We start from the raw sequence: 19,197 nt of genomic DNA, 5'->3' as shown, positions 1-19,197 counted from the left end.
GAGCAATAAATAGCCTGACGCAAAAACAATGAACAAAGCCTACAACTACCAACTTACTTCAAAATAACCCAAACCATAATGTATCCAAATACATCATCAAACCCAAGATAGTCTAACATCCATATCAAATTCATGATTTGAAAAAATTACATCATCAAACCAAAAACCCACAGGAACTAAAACCTTCTGTAACAAGTCTAAGAACATAACAAAAAATAAACTTCTCGAGTAGCAGAAGTAAAAACACACATCACAATTATATGGCCTTTTTTTCCTTTTCCTTTTCCTTTTCCAGCACCACACTCTGACATCCCCAATTTCACGGCCAGAAAAGACCGATTTGTTTATGCTTTGTTTTATAAATCAGAGTGATCGTTTAAAGAAAACGGTTGCAGAATTTGTCCCCAAAACAAGATATGATAATAAGTTATCAAAAAATTTCTCAAAGAGAATGTATTTTCATTTAATAATAAAATCTCGGGATGTCATGTTCCGATACAGACACATAAGCATAAACAGAACATACGTTCATTTACTCTAGTGATTTACATCTCCTTTATTCTCTCAGTGCAAAGCAGCTTCGTATCGATACGTGTGATACAATTAAATTGTGTGGGACAGGCTTGGGAGCCTGGTGAGCATATAGGGTTTTCAACCCACAATAATATAATTATTATATTTAATCATCAAACAATCAACCTAATTACCCATCCCCATTATCTTCGTTTATCTCTTAAGTGCCTTCCCTAAGGGATTATCCTAAGGGTCATCTCTTACATCGTATTTACCTCTCATCTCCTTACATCACATTTCATTATATGTTTGTTCCTAAGGACTTTTTCTTAAAGATCATCGCATGAATACGTAGTCACAACATTGCCTGGACTAGTAATTCATAGTAAGGGTTAGACTATCATCACATGAATACACAACCACAACATCGCCTGGACTCGTAATTCATAGTAAGGGTTAGACTATCATCAAATGAATACGTAGCCACAACATCGCCTGGACTCGTAATTCATAGTAAGGGTTAGAGTATCATCGCATGAATACGCAGCCACAACATCGCCTGGACTCGTAATTCATCACCTACAGGTTATGAGCATGTTGGTGTTTCCACGGGGTCATCTAGAATAGTCCGTGGTTGCCATCTATACTCTGGTAGATGACTACATCGTCAAAATGCCACATCGCCGGTCAAGGTTATGGTATCTCCTCTCATTTTACATCACCTATTTATCATCACCTATCTATCATCACCTAATTATCATCACCTTTCTATCATCACCTATCTCTCATCACCTAATTATCATCGCCTATTTCTCATCACCTAATTATCATCACCTATTTCTCATCACCTAATTATCGTCACACATCATCTAATTCATCTACCCATGTTCTACCCAACATATTTGTAGATATAAAATACATATACAGATTAACTCATTTAACACCTATATAAAACATCCATTCCACACTCATCTCAAATAAACAACAATATATAAACACATAACATGTATTTCATAGCAAATACTTCATATCTTTAGGTTAGAAGAAAATAACCACACACTCACACATATAAACAACAATATATATACACATAGCATGTATTTTATAAAATACTTCATATCTATGTGTAAGATGAAAGTGACTATACACTCACTTGATCAGAAGATGATCGAACAGCACTACGGCTTGCAAAAGTAGTATTCTTCAGTAGATCTGGAAGATCTTCACAAAACCGGGCTCCTCACAGGTAGAGCTTCGGCACGGGAATAATGCTCTTCGGGATCTTCAGGACTTGCTTCGGGTCTTGGGATGATAACGGGGCTTCGGGGGGTTAAAATAGGGCTTAGTGGGTGTATCAGGAGTGGGAGAGAAGAGATAGAGCAACCAAAATTCGTTGACCCTCGATTTCTATTTATACGGTCATTTTTCAGCTCTCACGTCGTGAAATTTAAGTTCTCACGTCGTGAATTCAATAGTCATCAGGTGCGTCATCGCCACTTGCATCTATCAGGCTCCAGAAGTCATAAATACTGAGTTCACGTCGTGAACACTGTATTCATGTCGTGAACTCTAACAGTTTTGGGGTTTCTTGCCCCGAACTTCAGAAATTCATAACTTTCGCATACAAACTCCGTTTTCGACGTTCTTTATATCCACGCGTAGGTGAGAATATGCTCTACAACTCTATTTTAGACTCCGTTGGCTAATTTCGACTTTATTTTTAATATATTATAAATATATTACTTTTATATTATTTTTAGTAGGCCGAGACAGGAAAACTCCGTTATAAATTCATAACTTCTTCACCTGACGTCCGTTTCCGCCTATCTTTTTATCGTTTCACTACTATCGATGAGATCTTCGGTTCTCATTTAGATTGTTTCGGCTAAAAATCACTTGATCTCAAACCGAGTTTCGGGCTACATACTGTTAATGCTGAAACTTCGAAAAATCATAACTTCCTCATACGATGTCAGAGTTAGACGTTCTTTTTATGCACGCTCTTGGTTTAACGTATTCTAAGACTTTCATTTAGATCGCTAAGGCCAAATATCGCTCAAACGTAAATTCACTATTTACGTCGCATTGTGTCGTGCCGGTTCTGTCGCGAAACTTCGACAAGTCATAACTTCTTCGTTATAACTCGGATTTCGGCGTTCTTTATATGTACGGAATCCTTGTAACATATACTACAACTTAGTTAAGATTAATCCTTCCAAATAATCTTCCATCAAAAAGTCATTTTTGATGCTTATCGTCTCTAAATTAACTAGCCCGGATCTGCGGCCTTACACACACCCTCTAGTTGAACTTTCTTCTCCAATAGCACACTACCCCTTACAACTCCTAGCATTATGTCGATTATTGTTAAATTTAGAACAGGTTAATTACTTATTTGTTCATGTCGCTGTATGAATTTTGACCAAATCCTCTACTTCCATAGTTGATTTCTCCTGTTTCTTCTATAGTCTCCTGATGGGCTCATGGTATTTAGGAGGAAGTAAAGCTGTAGTGCACTCGAATATTTCCCACATGTACTTCCATTTATTGGGTCAATTATGAAAAAATACATATCCTTCCACATTTTTAACCAATAAATGGGAGGCACCCAAGATTCTATTATCCTCACATTTCGTTTATTGTTTCTCATCTCCCAAATAGCAGCTATGGTATTTGTACAAGGTAGTCATGTAATGGTAGGTACAAATTTTTTTCATTTTTTTTCAAATTCTAGTTTTCTAATAGTCTGAATGGATGAAGTTTAACCCTTTCTTTAAATTTATCGGCAGATCTAAAAGTATGATGTACATAAAACGGATCAGTCACAACATCTTGATTATTATTGTGTGCTCTCCAAAGAGCATTGTTGGAATTTTTGCGTTGCTTAGATGGCTCTGCATCTGATAAAGATTCGACAACAAAATTTTGTTATCCAAAACTTCAATTTCTGCTTCTTCATTGTTTTCTTTGTCCACTCTTTCGTTGCTACCCCTAACCACCCAACGTCCTTGTCAATGTTCAAATAAAAATTCAATACGTCAATATCGACGTTCTCCACCATATTGTCTTCATCAACAAGATAATCATTATCATCAGAATCACTCCCTTCATTATTATCTCTAGCATCATAATCACGTACACTATCCACATGAGAACCTTTGTTCATATTGTCCTCCCATATACTATGCCCCACAACATCCACTTTATTCATATTCTTTTCCCATATGTCATCCCCCTTCCAACCTAAGAACAATCTTCGAGAACATGTTGGAGGCTGAATAATCTCCTGTATTCTAACTTTAGAGTGATTAGTGGGCATTTCATATGTGAGGAAACTACTATTTCCATGCTCTATGTGGACTTCAATAAGCTTATTCTTAGACACATATGACCCAAAATGATGAATATCCTGATCACCACCTAATGCAAATAATCCAAAATCCAAATCATATAGAGGTCGACTAAAGTAGTAATACTGAGGAGTACCATTTTCAACATACCCAAGTTCAAGGATTATTCCGTTTATGTCATGGATTGAGAAAGTATCGATGTTGCATAAATCGACGTAGGTTTGCCTCTGTTTAACATACCTTCTTCATGGAAACGATGTAAACTCTCCATCATGGAACATTAAGATCGAGAAAATTGTAGGATGTACAATTGTGAAAGAAAAGAACGATTAATATATGTTTGACATGAGAACCGAGACTCAATGAAATTAGCACCATATAGAAAGTAACCTTACCATATTGACGTACAATTTCGATTTCATCCATATTAGCACATATGAACCAATTTACCATCGATGATGTAACTGCCCGTTCCTGGTATGCAATTATTTAATTAATCAAGTATTTTTATTTGAGCTACTCAGTGAGTTGGTAGCCCTTACTCGTCGAGTAGAAGCCAAAAAGGACGTGGGAGAGTCTAATCGGCGAGTCCGAGCATGGACTCGATGAGTAGGTCTGCCAGGAAGAAACCCTATTTTCGGGGTTTCGCACCCTATTTAAACCTCTTAAACCCCCTTTGGGCCTCCCTTATCAGCCTCCCTGTCCTCCAGAAACCATAATTCGATTGAGTGCTTCCCCTTGAGTTTTTGAGTATGTTTTTGTGTTTTGGAGATAGTTGGAAGAGCTTGGAGCTTGCAAGTTTGAGGAAGAAGAACAAGATCATATAACCATCTTGGACAGATTTCTGAGGTAAAAAGGCCTTAGCATGATAACCCATAGCTTAGATCTCTTTGTATGTTGATTTATGGGTCTTTTTGACCCTTTTGAGAAGGATAAGTTGGTTCCCATGGATTGCATGCAAAGGAATCCCTTTTACTATGGTATTTAGCCTCTCAAATCATATAAGGAGTCTTGAATCCATTTCCATCCAAGCCATGGCCATGTTTATGAAAGTAGATTGCTATAACTTGATTTTGGTCCATTTTAGGCATGCAAAGCCATCAAATCTCCAACTATATAAAAATGGACCTTGGAAATGAACTAGATCTATGTTTTGGAGCTGTAGAAGTGTGAAACCAGTTAACTAGGTTAGATCTGCAACGGACTCGACGAGTTCATAATGGAACTCAGCGAGTCCGATGAAGAAACCCCGAGAATGTTCATAGGACTCAGCGAGTTGATTAAGGAACTCGGCAAGTAGGAGGATTTTGTCTCTTTTCTGCTTATGCTAGGACTGGACGAGTCTGAGGATGAATCAATGAGTCAGTTCATCAAATTGTGATGAAAAGTAGCTTGGGAACTCGACGAGTCATTGGGTAACTTTGTGAGTCGATTCGCGATTCTAGGGTTCTGAGTTCTAGGACTCGACGAGTTTGGTCAACCTGGAAGGTTGACTTTGACCAGGGGTAAAATGGTCATTTTATCCTAAGAATAGTTATCAGTTTCTGATTAAGTGCCATTATCAAATTTATAGTCGGAGAGTTACCGGAGTAGTAGACAGAGATTGCTCACTCAGGTTTTCAGCAGTCAGTCATACAAGGTGGGGCTCGTATCTCCTAGTTATCTGAGTGTATATGGGGCCCTTATCTCATAGTTGAGTTTGATTATGGATATATGTCTGATTGGTAGATCTAGTTATACATGTTGTTTATGTGATACTGGTATGTTTGCTTCATAGCCAAGTGTGGGCGGGGCCCGTATCTCGAAGTAGCCGAGTGTGGTCGGGAACCGTATCTCATAGCATCCGAGTGTGGGCGGGGCCCGTATAATGCAGTAGTTGACTGTGGGCGGGGCCGGTATCTTAGAATCAACAGAGTGTGGGTGGGGCCCGTATCTCCATGAGTGTGGGCAGGGCTCGTATCTCTTAGTTGTATGATTATATGCGTATGGTATGAGGTAGTTTAGGGGAGCTCACTAAGCTTCGTGCTTACTGTTTTCAGTTTTGGTTTTAGGTACTTCCATTAGCAAAGGGAAGGCCTCGGGATGATCGTATGGCACACACCATAGTCTTAGCCTGGGAGTTTACTCTAATGTTTTAATTATGAGATTTTGATTTGTGACAAATAATATGATGTTTTATGATACATGATTCACGATTTTACTTATGACTTTGGATTATTTATGATTTTAATAATGATTTGAAAATGAAAATTTTGGTCTGTATTTTTGGGATGTTTCAAGTTGGTATCAGAGCCTTGGTTTGAGGGATTTGGGCACACTCACGGTTGTGTCTGAACTCAAACTAAGGAAGTGGTATAAAGTTTTCAAAGGAAAATCATTTTTATAAAACCAATTTTGAAAATAGAAAGAGATTTTGAAAAGAGATAAGGGTGTGGCGCATGCAATCAGTCGAGCTTAGTAAGTACTCCCAAATTACCCATACAAATTTATGTTATGATATATTTATCAGCTTTATGAGAACTGCATGCTAGATTAGGACTAAGGATCTAGGAAGGATGCCTTCTGTGCTTGTTATATGTGTATTAGCTTTAAGAGAATTGCATGCTAGTACAGATCAGTCAGTCTGATAACCAGAGTAGTATATGCATGCTTTCTGCTTTTGGGAGTTCTAGTTAGGTCTGACTCTATTCCGTAGCTCTTGTTTGAGTCCAACTGTTGTAAGGTAGGATCTCTCATTCGAAAAATTATTTAGTTTGAGCAATGTGTAATGTTATTCGCGAGCTAGTTAGGGGAAGATAGCAGGAACTTCTATTGCAACTGATGGCTGAGGGTGGGATGGTAATTACCCTAGGGCGACCCTAGGATGTGAGTTGCACGTGAAATAGTAGTAGTAGTAGAAGGGACTTGGTGAAATCGAGGCAGTTGTTGAGGAAAGTACATGTAGATGTGGAAGGTAGTATGGGCCCGTACTACTGAAAGTAGAGGATCCGTACTCGAATGAAGGAAGGTTGAGATAAAGCCAGGGAACTTGTAGTGTTGATGATCCCACGGGTTTTGATAGTATTCTGATATTCATTTTGATGTGTTTTTTTTAGAATGGTGGTTTTACGTCCTAGGCCAGCAGTTGGCAGTTCAGGTGAGGGATCAGGCTCAGGTTCTGGAGCCGAGCAGTTGGATGAGCAGACCAGGGAGTTCATAGAGGAGATTACGTGATGCATACTTGAGCAGACTCATGTAATCTTAGATATGGATAAGGAGGGTATTCTGGAGCTTATAGTGGAGTGGTATAGTGCTTTTCGTACTGAGATGGAGGCCAGGATGGGGTCGCGCATACTCACTTTCTGGGAGTTCAGAGCATGTGGAGCTCCTGACTATCATGGGGCTCCGGACCCTATTTCTAGTGCTAGATGGTTGGCGGATTTCGCCAATGCATTCCACAGCATCTGGTGTCCCGTGGGGGACAAGGTTAGGCTACCATCCTGTCTTCTGAAGGTTAGGGCACGTGACTGGTGGGAGGAGGTCGGGAGAGCTATCGGTGATGATACAGTGTTGGATGCGATGACATGGAGTGATTTCATGACCAGGTTCAGGGCCGAGTTTGCACTTGTGATCGAGGTGCAACAGCTAGTGAGGGAGTTCCAGGATCTTGAGCAGACTACTGAGACTGTGGCGGAGATCACCATCAAGCTCAGGGAGAGGGCCCTTCTCGTTCCGCATTATGTGGCAGAAGATGAGATGAAAAGGCCCCACTGTAAGACGCTGGAGGATATGATTGCGAGGGATCGTGAGAGAGAGATTGATTTAGAGATGGAGAGGAAGAGGAAGCCAGAGTCCGTATCTGGCATGGAGGGCTCGGGCAAGAAGCCCAAGACAAATTCTTGAGGGATGGGCCAGTAGGCCCGAGGCCGCTGCGGCAAGTGTGGTAGGTGGCATGAGGGGACGTGCAGGGCGGGCAGTTTGGGTTGCTTCAAGTGCGGCTGATCAGAGGGGCCACAAGAGGTCCTAGTGTTTGAGTTTAGCAGCAGCAGGGAAGGTGATGTCACTTGCCCCTGCTATATTGAGGATTATAGATGGCCGTCAGGGCCGGCTTGAGACGCTAGTGGCGAAGAGCAGAGCCTTCCAGCTGATAGCATAGGAGGCACATGCAGCTCCAGATATGGTTACGTGTATGTATCTTCTCCATTATCTCTTATTTATTTCTTATTATTGCTTATGTTTATGTGTTTTGTTATAGGATCGTTCTTAGTGAACCACATATCAACTATGGTATTGTTTGACTCGGGGGCTACCCGATATTTTGTGTCGCTCACACTTAGTAAGCGATTTAGTAGAGCTCTAGGGGATCTAGATTGCCCACTTGATGTAGAGATAGTAGATGATAGGACTGTTGGGTTTTGAGCATTCTAACACTCCTAAGTGTACATGCAACCCTAAATACCTTGGATCTATGTTTTCTCTATTATACATGCAAATATGAATATTCCAATGTATTACCCTAACTAGCATACAATCTTTGATACTAGGGTAATAAAACAAGTTAGAATACATACCTTGTTGTTGTAACTTGTCTTCATGAAGCTTGAGTGCCTAGTGCGCCAAGTGTGACACCTTAAATGGTTCACACAACACCACGAACACTTGGAATAACCTTGAGAATAAGGATACTTTGGTTCTCTCTAGTGAAATCGGCCTTGCCCTTTTGTCTACACACACTAGTCTCAATTTCACTAACCAAGGACATCTTTATATAGTGTGGAGATTAAGATTAAATCCTAATACCCATGAACTTTCATTTCATATGATCCATGGGTTAAACACTCCATGGACTATTCATGAAAGCTTAGCCCAACCTAAATGAACTTGGCCTATCACACATACATATCTAAGAGTCAATATTTAATTAGTTCCTTTTGATCACTTAATTAATTACAAACTAATTTTTGATCAATACTAATTAAATAATATGATTATATATTAATATATTAGAACTTATAATATATTAATATAAATCACTGGTATATTAGAACTTATAATATATTAATTTTTGAATCATACACAATGGCACGTTTTATAACATCGAGTTACCAATTTGTTTTCATGAAATCAATGTTTAACCAACTCATAGTAGCAACTCATATATCCAGGTTTGAAGAATATAGGGTATTATCGTCTCGTGATTCACTCGTGATAAAACCCATGAAGTGATTCAATGAGTGTGGGTTGAATCCAATACTCAGAACTTATGAGCACTCATGAGTGTTGTAGCACCACTTTGTCCAACATCATAGACCTCTACAAGCCATCCCATGAAAGTCTTGATTCGTATCTACCTCCAACATATGACTGACTGTGGATGGTTTAAATAACTTAGTCATTCGGGAAGAATGATCTTGTTTATTCTGGAAGTCAAAACATGCAAAATGAAACACAATAATAATCGCATCCCATATGGTCTCAAAACTTATGAACATTAAAACACCTTTTATTTATCACCATATTGATTACACATTATTCATTGTATACTGTTTCAAACTATCAACTTTATACTTGAATTAAAAACAATACTTGTCCCATGCTCCAAGCATGTACACTAAGTTTTTCTAAACAATAGCTTTTCCATACACCAAGTATGCACTCTATGTTTGTCTATGATCCTTACTTTTTGAACTAGATCGATTAAACATAATTTCAATGATTCTCTTTTCACACTCCCAAATCCGTATAGAAAATGTAAGAATTCCGAATTCCTATCATTCATCGAAATCTGTTAGATTTTAAACTTATATGCATTGATCCTCTTGTAATGATTATACACAAAGTCACAAAGAGTTGTCCACCGACATTACAGAGTATTCCAATGGAGATCAACTCCATGGAAACATCCTTCTTGCATTAAGTTTTCCTAATCTTACATAAATTGAACAACTTCCACCTATGGAATCATTTCCATATTCAGATTTTGACTATCACTTCTGAACAAGAGTTGCATTTTTCAGAATATGTCAATATAGTCCTTCCAAAAATTAACACTATACTTCCAACTATTCCTGAGCAACCAATCTTTGGTAAACCTTAGATTGTCCTCGACAATTGCTTAATCACTTTAGTAATATCCAATTCTAGACCTTTTCCCTTCTTAATTCCCCAGGCATTTGGAAATTTTTAGAAAGGATGAATATTATAGCACATGCAATCGATCATGTACCTAAAGCAAATGGGACATGATTCATGATATCTCACATAAAGACATGATTCTAGACCTGTCTTTTGCTACAATATTTTTTATTTGCCATGTTCTCAAAATTTGACTATGAAGAGGGATGTCGTAACCATAATCGAATTTTAAGAACGCAATATATAGAATTTTCTTAAATTGAACCAAACCAACATAAAATTCATATATATAACCTTGATTAAGATGATTAAAACCGCAATCTAAGCATTTTAGAATTGAAATGAAGTATAATTTCCTCTCCGTTAATTATAGAAAAACAACTTTTCAACCCCTGCAACTTCCCGAATTAAAACTTTTGTTTTTCTATAATTAACATTGCTAACTTGCAACACTTATCATAATTATCATGCTCCCACTAACATGATGATTATTAGTGTAACACTTATGCTCCCACTAGCTTTGACATGTACTCAGAAATCAGTTGGACTTCTAGGAAAAACAATACTTTATTGACTTTCTTACCAAAGTTCAGATTTCTGATACGAGATGCTTTGATAAAACTTTATCAAAATCATACACCTTTCCTTAGATAGCACACATGTGTGTCTAAACAATTTTAGAACTATGAAAATGGATGCTGTAATCACAGTCTCAATTATTTAGACCTTTTCCATTTATCACAAGTCCATGTTAGTGTGCCGGTTAGCCACACACGCTCCACTAACGACTCTGAGAATGGAAATATCACAATTCCTATCTACTTAAAATCTACTTAGTGAAAGCCTTTCCTCACCATCATTTTCATGAATCGGAGAGAAACCTTATGACACTTAGATTTTATGGTGTATGTGTTCCTATCCATGTGAATTTGTCAAAACCATAATCCCAAGACAAGGTTAGTGACAAATCCAAACTCATAGGTATTGAACTTGTGCAATCTTAAATTCTTGCCACCTGGCAGCACAAGGGCCTGTCATTGCTTCCAAGTTATAAAACCATTTGAGAACTTGCAGAACTTCAAATGTATAGCCAACTCTAACTGGAATGGGCACAGAATATGTCAACATGATAGATTATAATCCTCAAGTTGTGTGCTAGTGAAGAACTTCATATTTTATTCTTGATTAGTTCTTGAGACTTTCTAGACCTTTAAGACTCCCACTGTCCTGTTGACATATAAGACTCTCTTGTCAAACATTAAAGAGATAGTGCGGATTCTTTATCAAGACTAACACTTCACACAATTGGCCTAAGTTGGTCTCTGTTTATCCAAAACATCACAACTTACCAAATTCAAATGTACATTAGTAGAAAACCTTTAACTCTTACATTTGACTATTGTTAATAAACCTTCTTTAAGATGTCTCACTCAAGTTACAATCTTTGAGTATGACTCTAAGAATTGTTTTTAGAACGAAGTATGAATCATCTTCTTGATTTGACCACTTCAACAATTCATAACTCCTCTTCTTAGCTATCAGAATGCACTTAGAGGATGAATTGTGATAAGGTCTTTTAATCATTGAGAAACTTTTATCCTTCTGCCTAAATGGATTCTTATTATTCGTTCTGCTATACATTGGAAATTTTTCGAATGTCTCAAAATTATACTTAAGCTTGTAAGTATAACCATATTTTCCGAGCTTTAGTAAATCATGAGGAATATTCTTATCGATCTTTTGTAGTGGACCTGACCAGTGCACAAGAATCTATACTCAATCCCTTAGTCTGTCACATGATCCCTTAGTCCTTCACTTGACTCACACATCCATGTGAACAAGTAATTAGTATTAATTTTCCAATGCTTGAAAGTTCTCATTCATCATACTATACAACTAGCATGATTCCAAGTTTCGGTCCAATTGAAACTTGGGTGATGAGAAACTTTCCTTATTTGGTAAATTTAGACACCACCACAAATGAAAGAATCAAATTCATATTTCCACTCTTGGTATTAATGGAATCATATAAGCAACAATTTTTCTTTTAACAAATGGCATTGTAAGGATATTTTAAAATCAATAAAATCAATTCTTTTTCTTTTATTTTAAAAGCTTTGCGGAAAAACTATCCTTACAGCGCAAAAGCACATGAAAACTTTGTTGTTATCTATCCCTAAGCAATATATCATAACTCCTAAGAAGTAGCTCAAGAATCCGATCTTCAAACTATGCGATAGAAATTCATCTACGCCATCAGATTCAACATACTCTTTTTTTAAGTTTCTTCACTTTTCTTTGATTCTTAAAAGATCAACATGTGACCCAGTCACATCATGTAACATGAATCTCAGAATAGAAACTTAGCAGAGTTAGATAGTTGACTTTACCTGAAGTAGAGTCAATCTTCTTGACTTGATCAACCTTATGATCTTTTAGGAAAATAGGCTGCTTCACAATCAATGCCCCTTCCTTTGGCAAGAGAAACATATGGACTTTTTAGGAATGGTACATGGGACTATCACAGACTTAGCCTTTCTCTTTATCATTTGGTCAACCTAGTTGACTATGGTAAATCCTTTCCTTGGGAAGAGAATGTTTTTTCTCGATTTCCAGTGTTATTATTGTCAATGTCCATAAAGTTTTGGGAAGTTGATCTTCTAATCAAATTTGATTTAGTAGTGTTCCATATCATTTCTAATTCAGCAACACAAAGCTAATAGATAAGATCATTAAGGGTCTTGTCATAGTCAGTTTTATAGGAGTCCCAAAGGAACTCACTACGTGACTTAGAAAGTGATTGAACATCCAAATTTCTCAAGACTTTGACACCCAACTCTCCCGACTTGTCAATATGTGACTTCATCTCCAAGATGCGATCACACATAGACCTTGCTTGCCAATAGGGCTTGAGTGACCTTGAACTTATAGGTTAGGGAGAATAGTTGGAGGAGGTGGAGGAAGTGAAGTTCCAAGAGATTTGGGAGGATCATAGATGTCTGAACTAGACATCTTTTGGGAGATATTCAAGATAGTTGATCTAAAGTCTTTAATATAACACCCAATATGAAATATTAAGGCTAGGACCCAACAAACTATTTTATAACTTGGAAGAGGGATGTAACGTCCAAAAATTCAAGTCCAAAAGTATCATTTTTAAATTAAGTAAAACATAAGTTATATCACCAGAACATTCCCAATATAAAAATCATAAAGTCATGTCTCAAAATCCATATCATCAGTAAAATAAAAATTAGAGTACAATCCTAGAAAGTCTGATGCGGAATCACGTGTGTATGATGCGATGCTACACCGCCAGCTCCTTCCCCTCAGACGAAGAGGTACTTGAAACCAAAACTGAAACTGTAAGCACGAAGATTAGTGAGTTCCCCCATCATACCACATACCATATAATATCATCGATATCTTTCAACCAATAACTTCCATCAGTATCTTTCAACCGGTAATCATCATCGGTATTTTTCAACCGGTAATCATCGTCGGTACCTTTCAACCGGTAATCATCATCAGTATCTTTCAACCGGTAACTGCCATTGGTGTCATTCAACCGGTAACTGGGGACTATTCCACCCCCTACCACTATCATACAATAACAAGATATAAACATACAATCAGGCATATTCGGGGACTGACCTACCCTTCGGTCCTAAGGACCGCTGTCAGGGAAACTAATGTCTACAATACACATAGCATATCATACAAATAAATCTCATGACCAAAGCACATAACCATACCAAGATAATTATGATGGTTTTTGGTCCTAAGAACATCCTATGTGCTCATACAAACCCTAATGCTTGGATCTAGGTTTCTCTATTGTACATGCAAGTTATCCAAGACTATAAACCCTAATTCTAGCATACAAGTAATCATATTAACATGAGAATGGGTTTAAGATATTACCTTGATTGTTATGTAGCAATAACAATCCCAATTCTCCTTTTATTGACTTTAGAAAGCTTAGAGTCACGATTGTCACTCCTCTAATGGTTCACAAACACCACAAGCAAGAGGATGAAGAGGAGAGAGGATGGAGGCTGCCCAAAAACGTCTACAAACCCTAGAGGAGTCTTAGCCCCGTTTTTGGTTATAAGGGATCTCTTTATTTAGGAGGCAATTAGGGTTATCTAACAAGGAAACCCTAATTTGGATGCTTAAGCCCTAAGCAACCCATGGAGCCCTTTCCTTAAGGCCTTGGACGATTTCATATGGGCTTCCCCCATAGAATTCATCCACCTTATAATAAAAGGCAATCCATGGCCCAAATTGCAATTATCTTATAATTACAATTCTAGTCCCTTAAGTTTAATTAATCTCTTTTAGTCACAAAACTAATTACCAATTAATTATTGATTAATATTATTTAAACAATATGATTTCTCCTTTAATATATTATTCTCATAATATATTAATAAATCATATTTAACCCTTTCTCTCCATAATTCATCCTATCAAGTTGCTTTGGTGAAGGCATCCCAAAAGGACCATGCACCATCGGGTCAAGTACATACCAAAATAGTTATGGACTTAGACACTAATCCAACAATCTCCCACTTGGATAAGTCTAATAACTATTATGTGTATGACTTCAGATCCTGATCTGCAATCGTAGCTTTCCAAAGCCGCTGTCAACTCTGATCCTATCAGATATGTGTGTCCTTAGATAAGGGATCATATATTCCTCCATTCTAGATATCATATGAGATATGATTTCAAATCATTCTCTTTGTACTATATCTCGATTCCCGATTTATGACGACTGACTAATTGAACAAATCAAATTAGCCCTAGCCCGGCCGAGCATTTACGTTTGTCATCACTAAATCATCGAGGGGCCCAAAGATATCGCTTTTATCCTACTTTGGTTAGAAGGAACGAATAAACTTTGATACAATGCTTGCTTGCACTCACTCACCGAATCACACACAATAATATGTTTTATAACACCCAGCTACTAGTGCGTTTACATATTACCAATGTGCAACCGATTTGCAAGATACAACTCACACATCTCGGTTTCAAGAATATAAGATGTTATCGTCTCACCAATCACTCATGAAACAATTCAGGGAGTGATCCAAGTGAGCGTGGGTTTAATCCAATGCTCAAATCATACTCATAAGCACTCATGAACGTTGCAGCAAACATTTGCTTATGTCTAATACTCTTTTAGACAATCCACACACCAATTCACGACAGTCTTCATTCATACCTACTTCCAACATATGAACGACTGTGGCCCGTTTGAATAATTCGATTATTCTTAATAAACTCAATTATTCTGGAAGTAAAAACATGCAAATTGAAACACAAGAATAATACTAATCCCATATGGCCTCAAACCTTTGAGTATAAATAAAACTCCTTTTATTTATCACCATATTGATTACTCATTATTTGTCGTTTCGGGTAATCAACTTCTTACTTGAATTATTACACTTGTCCCATGCTCTTAGCATGCACACAATGTTTACCTACGGTTCTTACTTTTGTGAAATAGATCAAATTGAACACATTTCCAATCATTCTCATTTCACAACTCCAAATCCTTTTTCATAAGTGTAAGAATATCAAATTCTTGCTACTTATAGAATATGCTAGATTCTAACATTCTACGCAATGATCCTTTCGAAATGTCACTGCACCAAAGTCACAAAGACTATTGCCAATTATATTACAAAGTCCTCTATCGGAGATTGTTACAATACAATTCCTTAGATATGATGTCTCTCACTCAAAGTACATTCTTTTGAACATCCTTTTGCATAAAGGTTTCTAATCTAGTCATAGATTTTTCAATATTCAATTTCCAATATAGATACATTTCCATATTTTCCATATGACAACTCATTCTTAATAGAATCTTATCTATTCGTAATGATGTCGATATGGTCCATCCAATATGGAAACATTTCCATATTTTCCATATGAAAACTCATCCTTAATAGAATCTTTTCTATTCATAATAATGTTGATATGGTCCATTCAATACCATGCTTCCAACTACTCACAAGCAACCAATCCTCATCAAACCTTGGATTGTCCTTTGATAGTTGTTTAATTATTTTAGTCAAAACCAATTCTAGTCCCTTTTCCCTCTAAATGCGCTAGACATTTGGAAAATTTTAGAATGGTCAAATATTAAAGCATTTGCAATCGATCCTATACCCGGAGTGTATGGGACATGACGCACAATGTTTTATTTGCTATGTTCTCAAAATTCGAATTGTGAAGAGGAATGTCGTAATCATAATCGAAATTTTAAGAACACACTATATACCCTTGACTAAATTTATTAACATTTCTCAACCTAATCCCTTAGATTTGAAATGAAGCATAATATTCTCTCCCTTAATTATAGAAAAACAACTTTACAAACCTTATGACTTTGGAAGGTATAGCCCATGTTTTCTATAATTAATATTTCCAACTTGCAATACGTGCCTTAATAATCATACAATCATAACTTTTATGCTCCCACTATCATGATGATTATTATAAAACATAACACTTATGCTCCCACTAGCTTCGACATGTATTTCAGAATCAGCTAACTTCCAGAAGAACAATACCTATTGAATTTCTTAAGTCCATGTTTCTAATACTTAATGCTTTGATAATCTTTTATCAAGGCTTCTTGAAATTATACACCTTTGCCTTAGATAGTTCATATGTGTGTGTAAACAATTACCAAACCTCACAATTCAAATTATGGAAAGGGATACCGTAACCATAATCGAATTCGAGAATGCAATTTTACAATCACTATCTTCTTAAAATCTTTCTTAGTGAAAGCATTTCCTCACAATCATTTTCATGAAGGAGGAAATCTTATGACACTTAGATTTAAATGGTGTATTTGTTCCTATCCATGTGAATTTGTCAAAACCAAAGTTTATGACAAATTCAAACTCTTATGGATCGAACTTCTTGATCTCGATTTCTTGCCTTTATGGTAGCACAGCTGCCCACCATGTCTTCCAAGTAGTTAAGCAGCTCACCTTTTCTTATCAATGTACTTTCCATTGATCAAGGTCCTTGCCTTTTATACATTCAAATGAGAACTCATAGGACTCACATGCATAATTAACTCGATTTGATTGGCATAGAAACAAAATAATGTCAACACGATAGGTTGTAAACCTCAACTCGTGTGCTAGTGATGATCGATAAGGTTTATTTGATTTGTTCTTGAAACCTTTCAATACCATTAAGACTCCCACTGACTCCTTGACATATAAGATTCTCTTGTCAAAACATTTCTTGACAAACAAATATTCAAGAGTTAGTGTAGCATTTATCAAAACACTTCATAAATAGGTTCTAGGTTATCTTTGTCTTATCCAAGACATCACAACTTTCCTCATTTGATGAATGTTATAAACCTTTCTTAATACTTTTCCACTTAATGTCACAATCTTAACTCTAAGACTTGTTTTGGAATGAAGTATGATTGACTTCTTGATTTAACCATTTATTTAATTCTTGATTCCTCTTCTTAGACATACAATTGTACTAAGACTCACTTAGAGGATCAATTGAGATATGGTTCTTAATCATTAAGACCTATCATAAAGCATAAAAGCTACTCTTCCTTCTTCTTAGAATGGAGAAACTTTTATCTTTCTGCCTACATGATTCTTCTTATTCGTTTTGCTATTGATTTAAACTTTTCCAATCAATTCATAATTACACTTAATCTTGTAAGTATAATCATATTTACTAAACCTTTAGTAAATCATGACGAATATCATTGTTACTCTTATGGTGGATTTGATTAACACGCAACTTTGTGTGCTCGATCTCCTAGTCCTTCACTTGACACTTTGTCAATGAATTAGTCTAATTTCCAAATATGAAATTTCTCATTCATCGTGCAACCAAGTTGCATGATTCCAAGTTTCTGTCCAATTGAAACTTGGGCGATGAGAAACTCTCCCTATTTGGTAAACTCTTGACTTTCCATAACATAATAAGAATCAAATCCATTATTGCTAATAATAGAAACATTCAAACATCAATTTTTCATATACGCCATTGCAAGGATAAATAAATAATATAAAATCAAAATTTATTTTATTGCAAAAAAAATTTGTCCTTACAATGAAATTCATTGAAAACTATGCTAATACATCTTTCTTAGCTATCTAATTCTAATTCTAAGTAGTAGCTCAAGAATCTAATCTTCGAGAAATGCGATCGAAATCCATTCCTTCACGGTTAGATTCTGCTCACTTCTTCCCTTAAGCTTCCTTTCTTTTCTTCGATCCTCCAAAACATCAATTGCAATCTTATCACATTATGTATTAAGAATCTAGAATAGAAGCTTAAATGAGTTAGTTAATGGATTTTACCTATATTAGAGCCATACGTTTCGACTCTCCCATCTCTTAGATCTCTTAGGTAAATGGGGCAGCTTCATCTCCAATGCCCTTTCTCTTGGAAATAAAAGCAAATTGACTCTTTTGGAACATGACATGTGTCACACCCCAAAACCGAGAACGGCGGAAACGTTCTGGGGTGGAGGACGTCATGTAATGTATCACAACACAGTTGTAGTAAACAACCAAACAACATCATCCATTGCATTAAATATATAATTTTAATACAAGCGTGTTCTGTACAGTTTTAGACAACAAAAATATAATGTAAATCAAAATAATAAGATGAGTCTTGGATGCGCTCCATCTTCTCAAAAGCTGCTCTCGGTACCTGTCTAATGATGACCTGACAATACAAGTTATTTTGAAAGCGAGTATCAGCATTAAGCTGGTGAGTTCATAAGTATTTTAGTGTCGGTGTTTGTTATCAAAACGTTTGAACATGTCTCAAGTGTAAGTTTGTAAAATGTATGTAAATGTTTGTAAGTGTTTGTAAAAGTTTGAATCTCTTAAAAAAACCTATATTTTCTATTAAGGTAGTCTTCTACCAAGGCTTAACTGTTTTGTATGTTCGTTTGTTGTAAAAGTGTGTAATTTCCCAAGTATAACTATCATTAACAAAATATAGTTTGTACATCAATGTTTAAGTGAAATAATCACTTAAATGTATGTAATGGGTAAATTAATGTAGTACTGTAGTGTTGTATTATAGGAACTACTGTTGTACTACCTACCTTAAACCGGATTTATATTAAGGTATTATGTGATTAATTGTACCATACTATCGACTGAGTAACAATGACAAATGTAGGTCGTAA

Source organism: Lactuca sativa, chromosome 8 (assembly GCF_002870075.4).
Source record: "Lactuca sativa cultivar Salinas chromosome 8, Lsat_Salinas_v11, whole genome shotgun sequence".
In the NCBI taxonomy this organism is placed as follows: Eukaryota; Viridiplantae; Streptophyta; class Magnoliopsida; order Asterales; family Asteraceae; genus Lactuca; species Lactuca sativa.
This window is presented reverse-complemented; position numbering follows the sequence as displayed.